The following is an 18,755-nucleotide window of genomic DNA, read 5'->3' as shown; positions in this document are numbered from 1 at the left end:
TAAAAAATAAAAAGAAAGTAAATGAGTAAAAAATAAATGCAAGTGAACAACAACAGAAAGAATAAGAATGTTATGTTGTGATCCACACTCAGTTCCCATAGTCCTCTCTCTGGGTGTAGATGGCTCTCTTCATCACAAGATCATTGGAACTGGCCTCAATCATCTGATTGTTGGAGTCACATTCTTCAGAATTGATCGTCGTATAATCTTGTTGTTGCCATGCACAATGATCTCCTGGTTCTGCTCATTTCACTTAGCATCAGTTCATGTAGGCCTCTCTAGGCCTATCTGAAATCATCCTGCTGATTACTTCTTCTAGAACAATAATGTTCCCTAACATTCATATACCATAACATATTTAGCCATTCTCCAACTGATGGGCATCCATTCTGTTTCCAGTTTCTTGTCACTACAAAAAGGACTGCCATAAACATTTTTACACATGTGGGGGTCCCTTTTCCTCCTATAAGATCTCTCTAGGATATAAGCCCAGTAGAAACACTGCTGGGTCAAAGGTAGGAACAGTTTGATAACTTTATGAACATAGCTCCAAATTGCTCTTTTGAATGTCTGGATCTGTCCACCAACAATGTATCAGTGCCCTAGTTTTCCCACATCCCCTCCAACATTTGTCTTTGTCTTTTCCTGTCATCTTAGTCAATTTGAGAGGTGTGTAGTGATATCTCAGAGTTGTCTTAATTTACATTTTGCTGATCAATGGTGATTTATAGCATCTTCTCATATGATTACAAATAGTTTTAATTTCTCCACCTGAAAATTGTCTATTCATATTCTTTGACCGTTTATCAATTGAAGAATGGGAAAATAATATGTCAGAAACTCAGCAATTTTTTTGGGGGGAAATACTTAGTTTTTATCTGGAAGCTGAAGTTTGGGGATATATCAAATACTAGATTACTATAGGCCTTGATTTTTGGGTCATGTGTATCTAATCTATTCCACTGATCCAACACTCTGTTTCTTAGCTAGTATCAAATGGTTTTCATGATTGCTGCTTTATAATATAATTTAGGTCTGGTACTGCTAAACTACCATACTTTGTATATTTTTTTCATAAATGTCCTTGTTATTCTTGACCTTTTGTTCTTTCAGATGAATTTTTTTTTAATTATAGCGTTTTATTTAGAGGTTATATGAATGGTTAATTTTAAAGCATTGACAATAACCAAAACTTTTGTTCCAATTTTTCCCTTCCTTCCCCTCCCCCATCTTCTCCCCCATGGCAGGTTGATCAATACATATTAAATATGTTAAAGTGTAAATCAAATACAATATAAGTATACATGTCCAAAGAGTTATTTTGCTCTACAAAAAGAATCAGACTTTGAAATAGTGTACAATAGCCGGTGAAGGAAATAAAAAATGCAGGCAGATAAAAATATAGGTATTGGGAATTCTATGTAATGGTTCATAGTCATCTCCCAGAGTTCTTTCACTGAGTGCAGCTGGTTCAATTCATTACTGCTCTATTAGAATTGATTTGGTTCATTTCATTACTGGAGATGACTATGTCCATCAGAATTGATCATCATGTAGTATTGTTGTTGAAGTATATAATGATCTCCTGGTCCTGCTCATTTCACTCAGCATCACTTCATGTAAGTCCCTCCAGGCCTTTCTGAAATCATGCTGTTGGTCATTTCTTACCGAACAATAATATTCCAAAATAATTATATACTACAATTTATTCAGCCATTCTCCAATTGATGAGCATCCACTCAGTTTCCAGTTTCTGGCCACTACAAAGAGGGCTGCCACAAACATTTTTGCACATACAGGTCCCTTTCCCTTCTTTATGATCTCTTTGGGATATAAGCCCAGTAGTAACACTGCTGGATCAAAGGGTATACACAGTTTGATAACTTTTTGAGCATAGTTCCAAATTGCTCTCTAGAATGGCTGGATGTATTCACAATTCCAACAACAATGTATTAGTGCCCCAGTTTTCCCACATCACCTCCAACATTCTGCATTATCTTTCCCTGTCATTCTAGTCAATCTGACAGTTGTGTAGTGGTATCTCAGAGTTGTTTTAATTTGCGTTTCTCCAATTAATAATGACTTGGAGCATCTTTTCATATGGCTAGAAATAGTTTTGATTTCTTCATCCAAGAATTGTCTATTCATATCCTTTGACCATTTATCAACTGGAGAATGGCTTGATTTCTTATAAATTAGAGTCAATTTTCTGTATCTTTTGGAAATGAGGTCTTTATCAGAACCTTTGACTGTAAAAATGTTTTCCCAGTTTATTGCTTTCCTTCTAATCTTGTCTGCATTAGTTTTGTTTGTACAAAAACGTTTCAATTTGATATAATCAAATTTTTCTATTTTGTGACCAATAATGATGTCTAGTTCTTCTTTGGTCATAAATTCCTTCCTCTTCTACAGGTCTGAGAAGTAAAATAATTTAAGTTCTTCCAATTTATTTGTAATCTCATTCTTTATGCCTAGCCCATTTTTACCTTACCTTTGTGTATGGTGTCAAGTGTGGGTTAATGCCATACTAATTTCCAATTTTCCCAGCAATTTTTGTTAAATAGTGAGTTCTTATCCCCAAAACTGGGGTCTTTGGGTTTGTCAAACACTAGATTATTAAAGTTATTGGATGTGTTGTCCTTTGAACCTAATCTATCCCACTGAAGAACTAGTCTGTTTCTTAGCCAATACCAATGATTTTGGTAACCATTACTTTATAATATAATTTTAGGTCTGGTACAGCTAGGCCACCTTCATTTTTTTTTTCCCATTAATTCTATTGAAATTCTTCACCTTTTGTTTTTCAATATTAACTTTGCTTTTATTTTTTCTAGGTCATTAAAATAGTATTTTGGGAGTCTGATTGGTATAGCACTAAATAAATACATTAGTTTAAGTAGTATTGTCATCTTTATTATATATACTTGCCCTATCCAAGAGCATTTAATATTTTTCCAGTTGGTTAGATCAGACTTAATTTGTGTGGAAAATGTTTTGTAGTTTTGCTCATAAAGTTTCTGATTTTTCCTTGGCAGATAGATTCCTAAATATTTTATACTATCAGTAGTTACTTTGAATGGAATTTCTCTTTGTAACTCTAACTGTTGGATTTTGTTAGTGATATATAAGAATGCTAATGACTTATGTGGGTTTTTTTTTTTTTGTATCCTGCAACTTTGCTAAAGTTATAGATTATTTCTAATAACTTTTTAGTAGAATCTCTAGGGTTCTCTAAATATACCATCATATCATCAGCAAAGAGTGATAATGTGGTTTTCTCATTCCCTACTCTAATTCCTTATTTTAATTCTAAATCTATTCTAAATCTCTTTCTCAACTCTTGCAAAAACCAGGATTTCTAATACAACATTGAATAGTAATGTTGATAGTGAACAACCTTGTTTCACTCCTGATCTTCTTAGGAATGGTTGCAGTTTGTCCCCAATACATGTGATGCTTACTGATGGTTTTAAATACATATTACTGATTATTTTAAGGAAAAGTCCATTTATTCCTATTCTCAAGTGTTTTTAATTGGAAGGAATATTGGATTTTATCAAATGCTTTTTCTGCATCTATTGAGATGATCATATGGTTTTTGTTAATTTGGTTATTAATAAGGCCAATTCTACTGATACTTCTCTTAATATTGAACCAGCCCTGCATTCCTGGTATAAATTGTACTTGATCATGATGTATTATCCTGGGGATGATTTTCTGTAGTCTCTTTGCTACTATCTTATTTAAGATTTTAGCATCAATATTCATTAGGGAGATTAGTCTATAATTTTCTTTTTCTGTTTTCAACCTACTTGGTTTAGGTATCAGTACCATGTCTGTGACATAAAAGGAATTGGTAGGATTCCTTCATTCCCTATTTCTTCAAATAGTTTATATAGCATTGGGGCTAATTGTTCTTTAAATGTTGGTAGAATTCACATGCAAATCCATCTGGTCCTGGGGATTTTTTCTTAGGAAGCTGATTAATAGCTTGTTCTATTTCTTTTTCTGAAATGGAACTATTTAAGTAATTTACTTTTTCTTCTGTTAATCTGGGAAGCCTATATTTTTGTTGGTACATCCATTTCACTTAGGTTATCAAATTTATTGGCATAAAGTTGGGCAAAATAACTCCTTATTATTTCTTTAATTTCCTCTCCATTTGGTGGAAAGTTCTCCCTTTTCATTTTTAAGACTACTAATTTAATTTTCCTCTCTCATTTTTCTAATCAGATTTACCAAAGGTTTATCGATTTTATTGGGCTTTTTCATAAAACCAACTCTAGTTTTATTTATTAGTTCAATTTTTTTTTACTTTCAATATTATTAATTTTTCCTTTTAATTTTAGAATTTCAAGTTTAGTATTTGATTGGGGGTTTGTAATTTGGTCTTTTTCTAGCTTTTTTAGTTGCAAGCCCAATTCATTGATCTTCTCTTTCTATATTTTATTCAAGTAAGCCTCTAAAGATATGAAATATCCCCTTATTACCACTTCGGCTGCATCCCACAAATTTTGGTATGATGTCTCATCATTGTCATTATCTTGAGTGAAATTATTGCATCTGTGATTTGCTGTTTCACCCAATCATTCTTGAAGATGAGATTATTTAGTTTCCAATTACTTTTTGGTCTATTTACCCATAAGTTTTTATTGAATGTAGTTTTTATTGCATCATGATCTGAAAAGAAAGCATTTACTATTTCTGCCTTCCTGCATTTAATTTTGAGGTCTTTATGTCCTAATATATGGTCAATTTTTGTGTAGGGTTCCATGAACTGCTGAGAAGAAAGTATACTCCTTTCTGTCTACATTCAGTTTTCTCCAAAGATCTATCATACCTAATTTTTCTAATATTCTATTTACCCCTTTAACTTCTTTTTTTATTTTTTTTTGTGGTTTGCTTTACCTAATTCTGAGAGTGCAAGGCTGAGATCTCCCCCTATTATAGTTTTGCTGTCTATTTCTTCTAGCAATTCTCTTACCTTCTCCTTTAGGAAGTTAGATGGTATACCAATTGGTGCATATATGTTCAATATTGATATTTCTTCATTGTCTATGCTACCCTTTAGCAAGATATAGTTTCCTTCCTTATCTCTTTTAATTAAACCATTTTTTGGTTTTGCTTGATCTGAGATCAAGATGGCTACTCCTGCTTTTTTTACATCACCTGAAGCATAGTAAATTTTGCTCCAACCTTTTACCTTTACACTTTATGTATCTCCCTGCTTGACATATATTTCCTGTAAACAACATATTGTAGGGTTCTGACTTTTCAACTAATATGCTATCTGCCTCCGCTTAATGGAAAAGTTCATCCCATTCATATTTGCAGTTAAAATTACTAATTCTGTATTTCCTGCCATCAGATGAATTTTATGATTATTTTTTCTAGTTCCAATAAACAGTCTTTTGGCATTTTAATTGGGATGACACTGAATAAGAAGAACAACTTGGGCAGAATTGTCATTTTTATTATGCTAGCTCGACCCACCCAAGACCAATTGATATTTTTCTTATTATTAAGATCTGATTTTATTTGTTTCAGAAATGTTTTGTAATTGTCTTCATAGAGTTCTGGGTTTGTCTTGGCAAACAGACACTCAAATATTTTATTTTGTCTACAATTATCCTAATTAAAGTTTCTCTTTTTAACTCTTGTTGCTGGGTTTTGTTGATAATATATAGAAATGCTGATGATTTGTGAGGGTTTATTTGACATCTTGCAATTTTACTAATTCTGTTAATTGTTTCAAGTAGGTTTTTGGTTGATTTTCTAGGATTCTTCTGAGTATGTCATCTACAAAGACTGATAGTTTTCTCTTCTTATTGCCTATTTTAATTAATTCCTTTTTCTTTTCTTATTGCTAAAGCCAAAATTTCTAGTACAACATTGAATAATAGGTGATAATGGGCATTCTTATTTCACCCATAGTCTAATCAAAAATGTGTCCAGCTTCTCTCCATTATAAATGATACTTGCTATTGGTTTTAGATAGATACTGATTATTATTTTAAAGAAAATTCCCTTTATCCCTATGCTTTTCAGAGTTTATAAAAGGAATGGGTATTGCATTTTGTCAAATGCTTTTTCTGCATATATTGAGATTATTATATGATTTCTGTTGGCTTTGTTATTGATATGGTTGATTATCATAATGATTTTCCTGATGTTGAAGCAGGCCTGCCTTCCTGGTATAAATTCCTCTTGGTCATAGTGTATTATCTTGCTGATAAATTGTTGTAATCTCTTTGCAATATTTTATTTAAAGTTTTTGTAATAATATTCATTAGTTATGAAAAGACAATTCTCAGAAGAAGAAATTGAAACTATTTCTAGCCACATGAAAAAATACTCCAAATCATTATTAATTAGAGAAATGCAAATTAAGACAACTGAGATACCACTACACACCTGTCAGATTGGCTAGAATGACAGGGAAAGATAATGCGGAATGTTGGAGAGGATGTGGAAAAACTGGGACACTGATACATTGTTGGTGGAATTGTGAATACATCCAGCCATGCTGGAGAGCAATTTGGAACTATGCTCAAAAAGTTATCAAACTGTGCATACCCTTTGATCCAGCAGTGTTACTACTGGGCTTACATCCCAAAGAGATTTTAAAGCAGAGAAAGGGACCTGTATGTGAAAAAATGTTTGTGCAACACTCTTTGTAGTGGCCAGAAACTGGAAACTGAGTGGATGCCCATCAATTGAAGAATGGTTGAACAAATTGTGGTATATGAATATTATGGAATATTATAATTGTTCTATAATTACCAGCAGGATGATTTCAGAAAGGCCTGGTGAGACTTACATGAACTGATGCCAAGTAAAATGAGCAAGACGAGGAGATCATTATGTACTTCAACAACAATACTATATGATGATCAATTCTGATGGACATAGTCATCTCCAGCAATGAGATGAACCAAATTAGTTCCAATAGAGCAATAATGAATTGAACCAGCTACATCCAGCAAAAGAACTCTGGGAGATGACTATGAATCACTACATATAATTCCCATTCCCTCTATTTGTATCCCCATGAAATTTTGATTTCCTTCACAGGCTAACTGTATAATACTATTTCAAAGTCTGATTCTTTTTGTACAGTAAAATAACTGTTTAGACATATATACTTATATTGTATTTAATTTATACTTCAACATATTTAACATGAATTGGTCAACCTGCCATCTGGGGCAAAGGGTGGGGGATAGGAGAGGCAAAGTTGGGAGAAAAGGTTTTGCAATTGTCAATGTTGAAAAATTACTCATGCATATATCTTATAAATAAAAAGCTATCATATAATAAAAAATAAACTTCAAAAAAAAAAGAAAATAACTTCATATATTGAAGTATACTTCAAAAAAATAATATTCATTAAGGATATTTTTCTGTAATTTTCTTTCTCTGTTTTGGCTTTTCCTGATTTAGGTATCAGGGACATATTTGAAGGAATTTTTCAGTTTACATAGTATTGGAATTAATTGCTCTTTAAGTGTATGGAAGTATTCACTTGTGAATTCATCTGCCTCTGGATATTTTTCTTTAGGGAGTTTATTAATATGTTGTTCAATTTCTTTTTCTAAAATGAGACTATGTAAGTAATTTATTTCCTCTTCTGTTAATCTTTTAATTTTTTTCTGTTAATTCTTCCTCTATATTTCCCTGTCTCTTTATTGAATATATATATATATATATATATATATATATATATATATATATTTTTATTTAATACCCTTTTATTTACAGGATATATACATGGGTAACTTTACAGCATTAACAATTGCCAAACCTCTTGTTCCAATTTTTCACCTCTTACCCCCCACCACCTCCCCTAGATGGCAGGATGACCAGTAGATGTTAAATATATTAAAATATAACTTAGATACACAATAAGTATACATGACCAAAACATTATTTTGCTGTACAAAAAGAATCAGACTCTGAATTATTGTACAATTAGCTTGTGAAGGAAATAAAAATGCATGTGTGCATAAATATAGGGATTGAGATTCAATGTAATGGTTTTTAGTCATCTCCCAGAGTTCTTTTCTGGGCATAGCTAGTTCAGTTCATTACTGCTCCATTAGAAATGATTTGGTTGATCTCGTTGCTGAGGATGAGCCTGATCCATCAGAACTGGTCATCATCTAGTATTGTTGTTAGTATATAATGATCTCCTGGTCCTGCTCATTTCACTCAGCATCAGTTCGTGTAAGTCTCTCAGGCCTTTCTGAAATCATCCTGTTGGTCATTTCTTACAGAACATAATATTCCATAATTTTCATATACCACAATTTATTCAGCCATTCTCCAACTGATGGACATCCATTCAGTTTCAGTTTCTAACCACTACAAAAGGGCTTGCCACAAACATTCGATGCATATCGGTCCCTTTCCTTCTTTATAATCTCTTTGGGATATAATCAGTAGTAACACTGCTGGATCAAAAGGGTATGCAAAGTTTGATAACTTTTTGAGCATAATTCAAACTACTCTCAAAATGGTTGGATTCGTTCACAACTCACCAACAATCATCAATGTCCCGGTTTTCCCATCCCTCAACAATCATTATTATTTTCCTGTCATCTTGCCAATCTGACAGTGTAGTAATATCTTAGGTTGTCTTAATTTGCATTTCTCTGATTAATAATGACTTGGAGCATCTTTTCATATGACTAGAAAAAGTTTCAATTTCTTCATCTAGGAATTGTCTGTTCATATCCTTTGACCATTTTCAATTGGAGAATGGCTTGATTTTTTATAAATTAGGTTAATTCTCTATATATTTTGGAAATGAGGCCTTTATCAGAACCTTTGACTGTAAAAATATTTTCCCAGTTTATTGCTTCCCTTCTAATCTTGTCTGCATTGTTTTGTTTGTCAAAAACTTTTCAGTTTGGTATAATCGAAATTTTCTATTTTGTGATCAGTAATGATCTCTAGTTCTCTTTGGTCATAAAGACCTTCCCCTTCCACAGGTCTGAGAGGTAAACTATCCTATGTTCCTCTAATTTATTAATAATTTCATTCTTTATGCCTAGGTCATGAATCCATTTTGACCTTATCTTGGTGTACGGCGTTAAGTATGGATCAATGTCTAGTTTCTGCCATATTAGTTTCCAATTTTCCCAGCAATTTTTATCAAACAGTAAGTTCTTATCCCAAAAGCTGGGATCTTTGGGTTTGTCAAAGACTAGGTTGCTATATTTGTTGACTGTTTTATCCCATGAACCTAATCTATTCCACTGATCAACTAATCTATTCCTTAGCCAATACCAAATAGTTTTGGTAACTGCTGCTCTATAATATAATTTTAGATCTGGTACAGCTAAGCCACCATCATTTGATTTTTTTCATTAATTCCCTTGAAATTCTTGACCTTTTGTTTTCCATATGAACTTTGTTGTTATTTTTTCTAGGTCATTAAAATAGTTTTTTGGGACTCTGATTGGTATAGCGCTAAATAAATAGATTAGTTTAGGTAATATTGTCATCTTTATTATATTTGCTTGCCCTATCCAAGAGCATTTAATATTTTTTCCAATTGGTTAGATCAGACTTAATTTGTGTGAAAAGTGGTCTGTAATTTTGCTCATAAAGTTTCTGATTTTCCCTTGGCAGATAGATTCCTAAATATTTTATATTATCAGTAGTTACTTTAAAGGAATTTCTCTTTTGTAACTCTGACTGTTGGATTTTGTTAGTGATATATAAGAATGCTGATGACTTATGTGGGTTTATTTTATAACCAGCAACTTTGCTAAAGTTGTGGATTATTTCTAATAACTTTTAGCAGAATCTCTGGGGTTCTCTAAGTATACCATCATGTCATCAGCAAGAGTGATAATTTGGCTTCCTCATTGCCTATTCTTATTCCTTTAATCTCTTTCTCAAGCTCTTGATTGCTATAGCTAGCGTTTCTAATACAATATTAAATAGTAACGGTAATAGTGGGCAACCTTGTTTCACTCCAGATCTTATTGGGAATGGTTGCAGTTTGTCTCCATTACATATGATGCTTACTGATGGTTTTATTTTTTATTTTTTTTTTATATTTTATTTTTTTTTTTAATTTAATAGCCTTTTATTTACAGGATATATACATGGGTAACTTTACAGCATTAACAATTGCCAAACCTCTTGTTCCAATTTTCCTCTTACCCCCACCCCTCCCTAAATGGCAGGATGACCAGTAGATGTTAAATATATTAAAATATAACTTAGATACACAATAAGTATACATGACCAAAACATTATTTTGCTGTACAAAAAGAATCAGACTCTGAATTATTGTACAATTAGCTTTGAAGGAAATCAAAAATGTCAGGTGGGCATAAATATAGGGATTAGAATTCAATGTAATGAGTTTTAGTCATCTCCCAGAGTTCTTTTCTGGGTATAGCTAGGATTCAGTTCATTACTGCTCCATTAGAAATGATTTGGTTGATCTCGTTTCTGAGGATGGCCTGGTCCATCAGAACTGGTCATCATCTAGTATTGTTGTTGAAGTATATAATGATCTCCTGGTCCTGCTCATTTCACTCCGCATCAGTTCATTAAAGTCTCTCCAGGCCTTTCTGAAATCATCCTGTTGGTCATTTCTTACAGAACAGTAATATTCCATAATTTTCATATACCACAATTTATTCAACCATTCTCCAACTGATGGATATCCATTCAGTTTCCAGTTTCTAGCCACTACAATACTGATGGTTTTAAATAGATGCTGCTGATTATTTTAAGGAAAAGTCCATTTATTCCTATACTCTCAAGTGTTTTTAATAGGAATGGATGTTGGATTTTATCAAATGCTTTTTCTGCATCTATTGAGATGATCATATGGTTTTTTTAATTTGGTTATAACATGGCCAATTATATTGATAGTTTTCCTAATATTGAACCAGCCCCTCATTTCCTGGTATAAATCCTACTTGATCATAGTGTATTATCTTGGAGATGATTTTCTGTAGTCTTTTTTGCTAATATCTTATTTAAGATTTTAGCATCAATATTCATTAGGGAGATTGGTCTATAATTTTCTTTCTCTGTTTTCAGCCTACCTGGTTTGGTATCAGTACCATGTCTATGTTCATAGAAGCTAATTTGGTAGGACTCCTTCATTCCCTATTTTATCAAATAATTTATATAGCATTGGACCTATTGTTCTTTAAATGTTTGGTAAAATTCACATGTAAATCCATCTGGTCCTGGGGATTTTTCTTAGGGGAGTTGTTTAATTGCCTGTTCTGTTTCTTTTTCTGAAATGGGACTATTCAAGCAATTTACTTCCTCTTCTTTAGTCTGAAAGTCGTGTATTTTGGAGTAGTCATCCATTTCACTTAGGTTATCAAGATTTATTGGCATAAGTGTGAGCAAAATAACTCCTTATTATTTCTCTAATTTCCTCTTCATTGGTGGAAAGTTCTCCCTTTTCATTTTAAGACTACTATTTCATTTTCCTCCCTCCTTTTCTAATCAGATTTACCAAAGGCTTATCTATTTTATTGGCTTTTTCATAGAACCAACTCTTAGTTTTATTAATTAGTTCAATAGTTTTTTTATTGAATATATTTTTTATGGCATCATAGCTAAAAAGGAAGCATTTAATATCTGTGACTTTCTGCATCTAGTTATCAGGTTTTTATTCTCTAATACATGGCCAATTTTTATGTAGGTGCTATGTCCTACCGAGAACAAGATGTATTCCTTTCTGTCCCTATTCAATTTTCTCCAGAGGTCTATAATATCTAGGTTTTCTATAATTACTTTAACTTCCCTAGTTTCTTTCTTCCTTATTTTGTCACTAGATTTGCCTGATTCTGGGAGGCAAAGTTGAAGTCTCCCACTAATATAGTTTTGCTGCTTATTTTTTTCCCCCTGTAATTGGTTTAAAAACTTCTCTAGGTATTTGGTGGCTCTACTACTTGGTGCATATATTTTTAGTATCATTACTACTTTGTTCTTTATAATACCCTTTATCAAGATGTACTTTCCAAAGGCAGTTATGTGGTGCAGTGGATAGAGCACCAACCCACAACTCAGGAGTACCTGAGTTCAAATCTGGCCTTAGACACTTAATACTTTCTAGTTGTGTGACCCTGGACAAGTAACTTAACCCTGATTGCCTCAGTGGAAAAAAACCAGGTACTTTCCTTCCTTATCTCTATTAATAAGATCTATGTTTACTTTTGTTTTTTGTGAGATCAGAATTGCTACCCCTGGTTCTTTTTGCTTCAGCTAAAGCAAAATAAATTCTGCTCCAGCCTTTAACTTTTATTTCATATGTATCTTTCATGTCAAATGTGTTTCTTGTAACTAACTCACTGTAGGATTCTGTTTTTTAATCCACTTTGCTATTTGCTTCTATTTTATAGCAGAATTCATCTCATTCTCATTAACAGTTATCATTACTAGTTCTGTATTTTACTCCATCCTATTTTCTTCCCTGTATATACTTTTGTTCTCTTAACACCCAGCTTTCTTTAGTTTTGTTTTTAACAAAAATGTTTTGTTTTTAACTTTCCCCACCCACTTCATGTCTTGTCTTCTATTACCCCTCTCTGCTTCTCTTCCTGGCTTCATTCTGCCATTTTGTCTCCCCCTTTCATAAATAATAATTTTAAAGAATAAACTGAATAAAATAAGTGCTATCATTCCTTCCCACTTTTTTTTTTTTTAGTTCTAAAGACTCCAACTTCTTTAAGAAAGATGCTGCCCTTATAAAGGGCAAATTGTGCATCCAGTGACTTTGAACAATTTCAGCATTTCTGTTATATTATGAGATGTTAATCCCACAGGTCCTGGGACAAAATCTGAAATACCCAGATTAAAGAGAAAATTTTGCAAAAAACGAGGAAAAAAATTCAGGTATGCTGGACCTACCTAAAAAGGGCTGTGGGTCTCTTACAGCCTAAGCAGAGCTTTCAAAGGGGAGAGAGTGGGATTAGTTATTGTATTTTTTCACCAAGACACCCCAGAAATAAGATCAGACTGAAGTTTTTTTTAAGGGTATATGTTAAGAAACCATCATCCTTAGTGAATACATCTAAAATTGATAAAGGGTAGAGGATGGGATTCCACTGAAAATGAAGAAAAAGAACATAGTACAACAAAGTAATATGAGGAATTGGGTGGAGAATTCAACAGAATCAGAAAATGATATAAATTATGAGCAAGATCAAAATCAAATATTCAGAACAAGGTTGGAACTTTTGGGAGATAAGTGCCAGATTTCCAACCACAAAAATTTAGTACTGGAGAGGATTCTGGGAAGAGAGCAGATTAGATTTATAAATTTTAAGATCTCCAGATTTATCCCACCAACAGAATTAATATGTGTCTCAAGGCTAGCATAAACAAGTAAAAAAAAATTTTTTTTAAATTTAGGGTAGAACAGGGATCCTCCTGGCACAACCTAAGAAGATCTGAATAAAGACCTAGTTTAGTAATTAACTAATATGAAGGGCAAACACCTTTAATTTAACTCTGAAGAAACAATAAATGGGAATTCCTGGGACTACCTGGGTTTGGCACAAACTTCCTCAGGAACCACAGAAACTTTCATCTCCCAGACTATGTGAGGAATAGGAAGTCTGAGTCCCAGAAGACTGAATGAAACTCAGCTGATTAGTAATGCCAGGCCCAGCTGTGCTACCCAGACAGGGTCCTGGGAGAGAAGGGTCCAACACACCAGATGAAAGAAGAAGCAGTGGGGTTAGGATGCTCTAGTTGCAGGCACTTAGAGTGAGGTGGAGCTTTTGGTTTGGGATTCACAGAGGTCAGAGGGGAAAAGCTGAAATGAAGTCAGAGGCATCATCCTCTTCACTCCATTATTAGATGTGCTTACACTAATACTTCTCACTTAAAAAAAAAATGAACAAGCAAAGAATAAACGACCCAATGATAGAAACTTACTATGGGAATAGGGAAGACCAGGGATTATCTTCAAAGGAGAACACAAGTAAAAAAGCTTCTACCCCAAAGAGTAACATTAAATAGATCTCTGCTCAGAGAGAATTTATAAAAGAACTCAAAAAAGAATTTAAAAATAAAACGAGAGACACTGAGAAAAAATAAAAATCCATCCAATAAAAACAAGAAAATTATGAAAAAAAAGTTAACCAATTAGAAAAAGAGATACACAGTCTTAAAGTCAAAAGTAACACTTTGAAAATTAAAACTAGTTTTGAAAGAGGAAGCTAATGAAGCTATGAGAAACCAAGAAATAACAAAACAATATAAAGAATGAAAAAATAGAACAGAATATTAAATATAAGAAAAACAACAGATCTGGAGAACAGATCAAAAGAAATAAAAGAATAATTGAACTACCTGAAACATGTGACCAAAAAAAGAACCTTAACACAATAATGCAAGAAATAATCCAAGAAAATTGTCCTGGAGTGATAGCATAGAAGAGGAAAGTAGAAATAGAAAAAAAAAAATCCACTGATTGCCATTTCAGAGAAACTTTGTGGAAAACACAAAGGAATAGTATTGCCAAATTGTGAAATCCCCAGATTAAAGAGAAAATTTTGCAAAAAACAAGGAACAAAAATTCAGGTATGCTAGACCTGCAATTTTTCAGCAGCCACAATAAAAAGAGAGCAGGTCCTAAAGTCATAGATACTTATAATCAAAATAGCTAGGCCTGTGGTCAAAAATATCATATCCAGTAAAATTACTCATAATATTGAATGAAAAAAAATGGGCATTCAGGATTTTATGTATTTTCTAGACTTTCAATCAAACAAGAACTCAATAGAAAATTTAACATATAAGAGCCAATATTCAAGATTAATTTCAAAGAACATAAAATGGACAAATTGTTTATGTTTTTTACATGGAAATATATACCATATGTTTAATGTAGACATCTGTATTAGGTATCTCTAAAGAAAGATATATAAGTGATGTGTAGTGTTAAGGGCAGGTCAGTTCTCTGAGAGCCTCCATAGCTATGAATCATAACATCTGAAAGAGTTGCAGGGCAGCCTTTGCTGACATAGGTGTTGCAGACTGGGAATGAGATAAATTGGCAGAGGCAGAGGGAAGAGTAGAAAGGTCAGAGGACAGCAACTGCCTCTCAGTCTATGTGTATCATCCTCTCCCAAGAGAAGATCCATTCTGCAGGTCAGGGATGGATCTCCAGCAATCACTTTCAGGTGGCTCCTGTGTTCCAACAGTGTAGAGGTAGAATAGACACAGAGGTATTACAAGAGGAAGAAGAGCTTGTAATTCTGAAAAACTATTCACATGGGGAATGGATTAAATAAGTAACACTATATATACCACAAAGGATATAGCACATTCCAAAATTTATTTTAAAATATGAGGGGAGGATTGGTGGAAAGGGAAGCAAAGGGTAGGAGAAAAAGACAAAAGAGGGATCCAAAGGTGAAGGAGGTTAGGTAATAGCAAGCAAGTTAAAGAGCAGAATTAAAGCAGAAAAGTTAGCAGGGCTGGGAAAGAAGCTACACTACAAGGAGGAAGAAGGAATGTGTGTGTGCATGTTTCTGTGGATGAGTGTGAATGAATATGTGTATGTGTGCATGTATGATTATGTGTACATGTGTATGTATATATCTATTAAATATATTTGTGCTTAATTATAACTTGCTAGGGAGAAGATAAAAAGAGACAAAAAGAATAAAGTAAAAAAAAGTGTGCAGCAGAGAAGGAAACAAAGAAAAGATGGAAAGTCATGAATATAATTTCTTCTATTATTATATATTCTTTCTTGAATTGGAAATTTATTATAATACATTTTGAAAACTCCCTGATGTTCTTCTGTGCACATGACAGTTTTCTGGTTTGTATTGTTTTGTATTGTTTGATTTAAAGAAAGAAAGAAAGAAAGAATAAAGAAAAGAACACTTAATCGGGAGGACTACAGTTCAAAGTCTTCCTTTCACATTTATGAATTACATGACTTTCAAAGTCATTTCACCTCCCTGGACCTCAGTTTCTTTTGAAAATATATGACTATGTAATTTCTGGTGTTATTTCTAGCCCTTGCTCTATGATCCTATAACAAGCCTAAACATTCCTCTATATCAAACTTTTTAAATTGTGTATCACCAACCCATATGGGGTTCAGTTACATGAATGCAATAGTTGGCAATAGTGAAAGGTATCAATTATTCCATGAAGTTTTAATTCTTTATGTAAAAATAAACAAGCACATCTATCTCATTACCATGTAAATTTGCTTTTGCCTTTAATAAATGGTAAAATTATATGTATACCAAAGATTTTTCAAAATAAATTTCTTTATGATTTATTATAAAAAAAATTATGCTGAGTAATAGATTTAAAAAAGCAGCTAGGTATCACAATGGATAGAGTACCAAAACTGGAATCAAAAAGACTCATCTTTGTGAGTTCAAATTTGGTCTCAGACCCTTACCCTGTTTGCCTAAGTTTTCTTTTTTGTTTTGTTTTAATTTTATTGAAGCTTTTTATTTTCAAAACATATGCGAGGATGATTTTTCACCATAACCCCTTGCAAAATCTTGTGTTCCAATTTCATCCACTTTTCTTCTACCCTACCCGCTAGGCGGCAAGTAATCCAATATATGTTAAACATGGTAAAAATATATGTAAATCCAATATAGGCATACAGATTTATATAATTATCTTGCTTCACAAGAAGAATCAGATCAAAAAGGGAAAAAAATGAGAAAGAAAATAAAATACAAGCAAACAACAACAAAAGAAGTGAAAATGCTATGTTGTGATCCACACTAGTTCCCACAGTCCTCTCTCTGGGTGTAGATAGCTCTCTTTATCACAAGATCATTGGAAATGGTCTGAATTATCTCATTGTTGAGAAAAGCCGCATCCATCAGAATTGATCATCATATAATCTTGCCGTTGCTATGTACAACCATCTCCTAGTTGTGCTAATTTTACATAGCATTAGTTCATGTAACTCTCTCCCAGCCTCTCTAAAATCATCCTCCTAATGGTTTCTTACAGAACAATAATATTCCATAACATTTATGTACCGTAGCTTACTCAGCAATTCTCCAACTGAGGGGCAAACATTCACTTTCCAGTTTCTTACCACTACAAAAAGGGCTGCCACAAACATTTTTGAACATGTGGGTCCCTTTCCCTCCTTTAAGATCTCTTTGGGATATAAACCCAGTAATAACATTGCTGGATCAAAGGGATCTTTTTGAGCATAGTTCCAGATTGCTCTCTAGAATGGTTGGATTTATTCACAATTCCACCAACAATGTATTAGTGTCCCAGGTTTCCCACATCCCCTTCAATATTTGTCATTATCTTTTCCTTTCATTTTAACCAATCTGAGAGGTATATGTTGGTATCTCAAAATTGTTTTAATTTGCATTTCTTTGGTCAGTATTTATTTAGAACACCTTTTCATATGGCTAAAAATGATTTCAAATTCTTCATCTGAAAATTATCTGCTCATATCCTTTGACCATTTATCAATTGGAGAGTGGCTTGAATTCTTATAAATTTGAGTCAATTCTCTATATATTTAGAAATGAGCCCTTTATCAGAACCTTTGACTGTAAAAATGTTTTCCAAATTGATTGCTTCCCTTCTAATCTTGTTTGCATTAGTTTTGTATGTACAAAACTTTTTAACTTAATATAATCAAAATTATCTATTTTGTGTTCAGTAATGCGTTCCAGTTCTTTTTTAGTCACAAACTCCTTCCTTCTGTACAGATCTGAGAGGTAAACTATCCTTTGTTCTTCTAATTTGCTTATATCACTCTTTATGTCTAAGTCATGAACCCATTTTGACCTTATCTTGGTATATGGTGTTAGGTGTGGGTCAATGCCTAATTTCTGCCATTCTAGTTTCCAACTTTCCCAGAAGTTTTTGTCAAATAGTGAGTTCTTGTTCCAAAAGCTGGAGTCTTTAGGTTTGTCAAACACTAAATTGCTGCACTTATTGATTGTTTTGTCCTGTCAACCTAACCTATTCCACTGATTGTCACTCTATTTCTTATCCAACACCAAATGGTTTTGATGACCACTGCTTTATAATATAGTTTTAGTTCTGGTACAGCTAGGTTACATCCAGTGGTATTTTTTTCATTAATTCCCTTGAAATTCTTGACCTTTTGTTCTTGCAGATGAACTTTCTTATTATTATTTCTAGCTCTGCAAAGTAATTTCTTGGCAATTTGATTGGTATGGCACTAAATAAGTAGATTAATTTAGATAGTATTGTCATTTTTATTATATTTGCTTGACCTACCCATTAGCACTTGATATTTTTCCAACCGATTAGATTTGACTTTATTTGTATTGAAAGTGTTTAGTAATTGTGATAATATAGTTCCTGACTTTATCTTGGCTGGTAGACTCCCAAATATTTTATATTATCTAGTTATTTTAAATGGAAGCTCTCTGTATCTCTCACTACTGGACTTTTTTTTAGTAATATATAAAAATGCCAATGATTTATATGCATGTGTTTTGTATCCTGCAACTTTGCTAAAGTTGTAGATTGCTTCTAATAGTTTTTAGTTGTTTGTTAGGGTTCTCTAAGTATACCCTCAAATCATATGCAAAAAGTGATAATTTGGTTTCCCCATTACCCATTACTCTAATTTCTTTAATCTCTTTTTCGCCAAGGTTAACATTCCTAATACCATATTGAATAGTAATGGTGATAGTGGGCAGCTTGTTTCACTCCTGATCTTATTGGGAATGGTTGTGGTTTGTCCCCATTACATATGATGCTTACTGATG

Source organism: Sarcophilus harrisii, chromosome 2, assembly GCF_902635505.1.
Source record: "Sarcophilus harrisii chromosome 2, mSarHar1.11, whole genome shotgun sequence".
Taxonomy (NCBI): Eukaryota; Metazoa; Chordata; class Mammalia; order Dasyuromorphia; family Dasyuridae; genus Sarcophilus; species Sarcophilus harrisii.
This window is presented reverse-complemented; position numbering follows the sequence as displayed.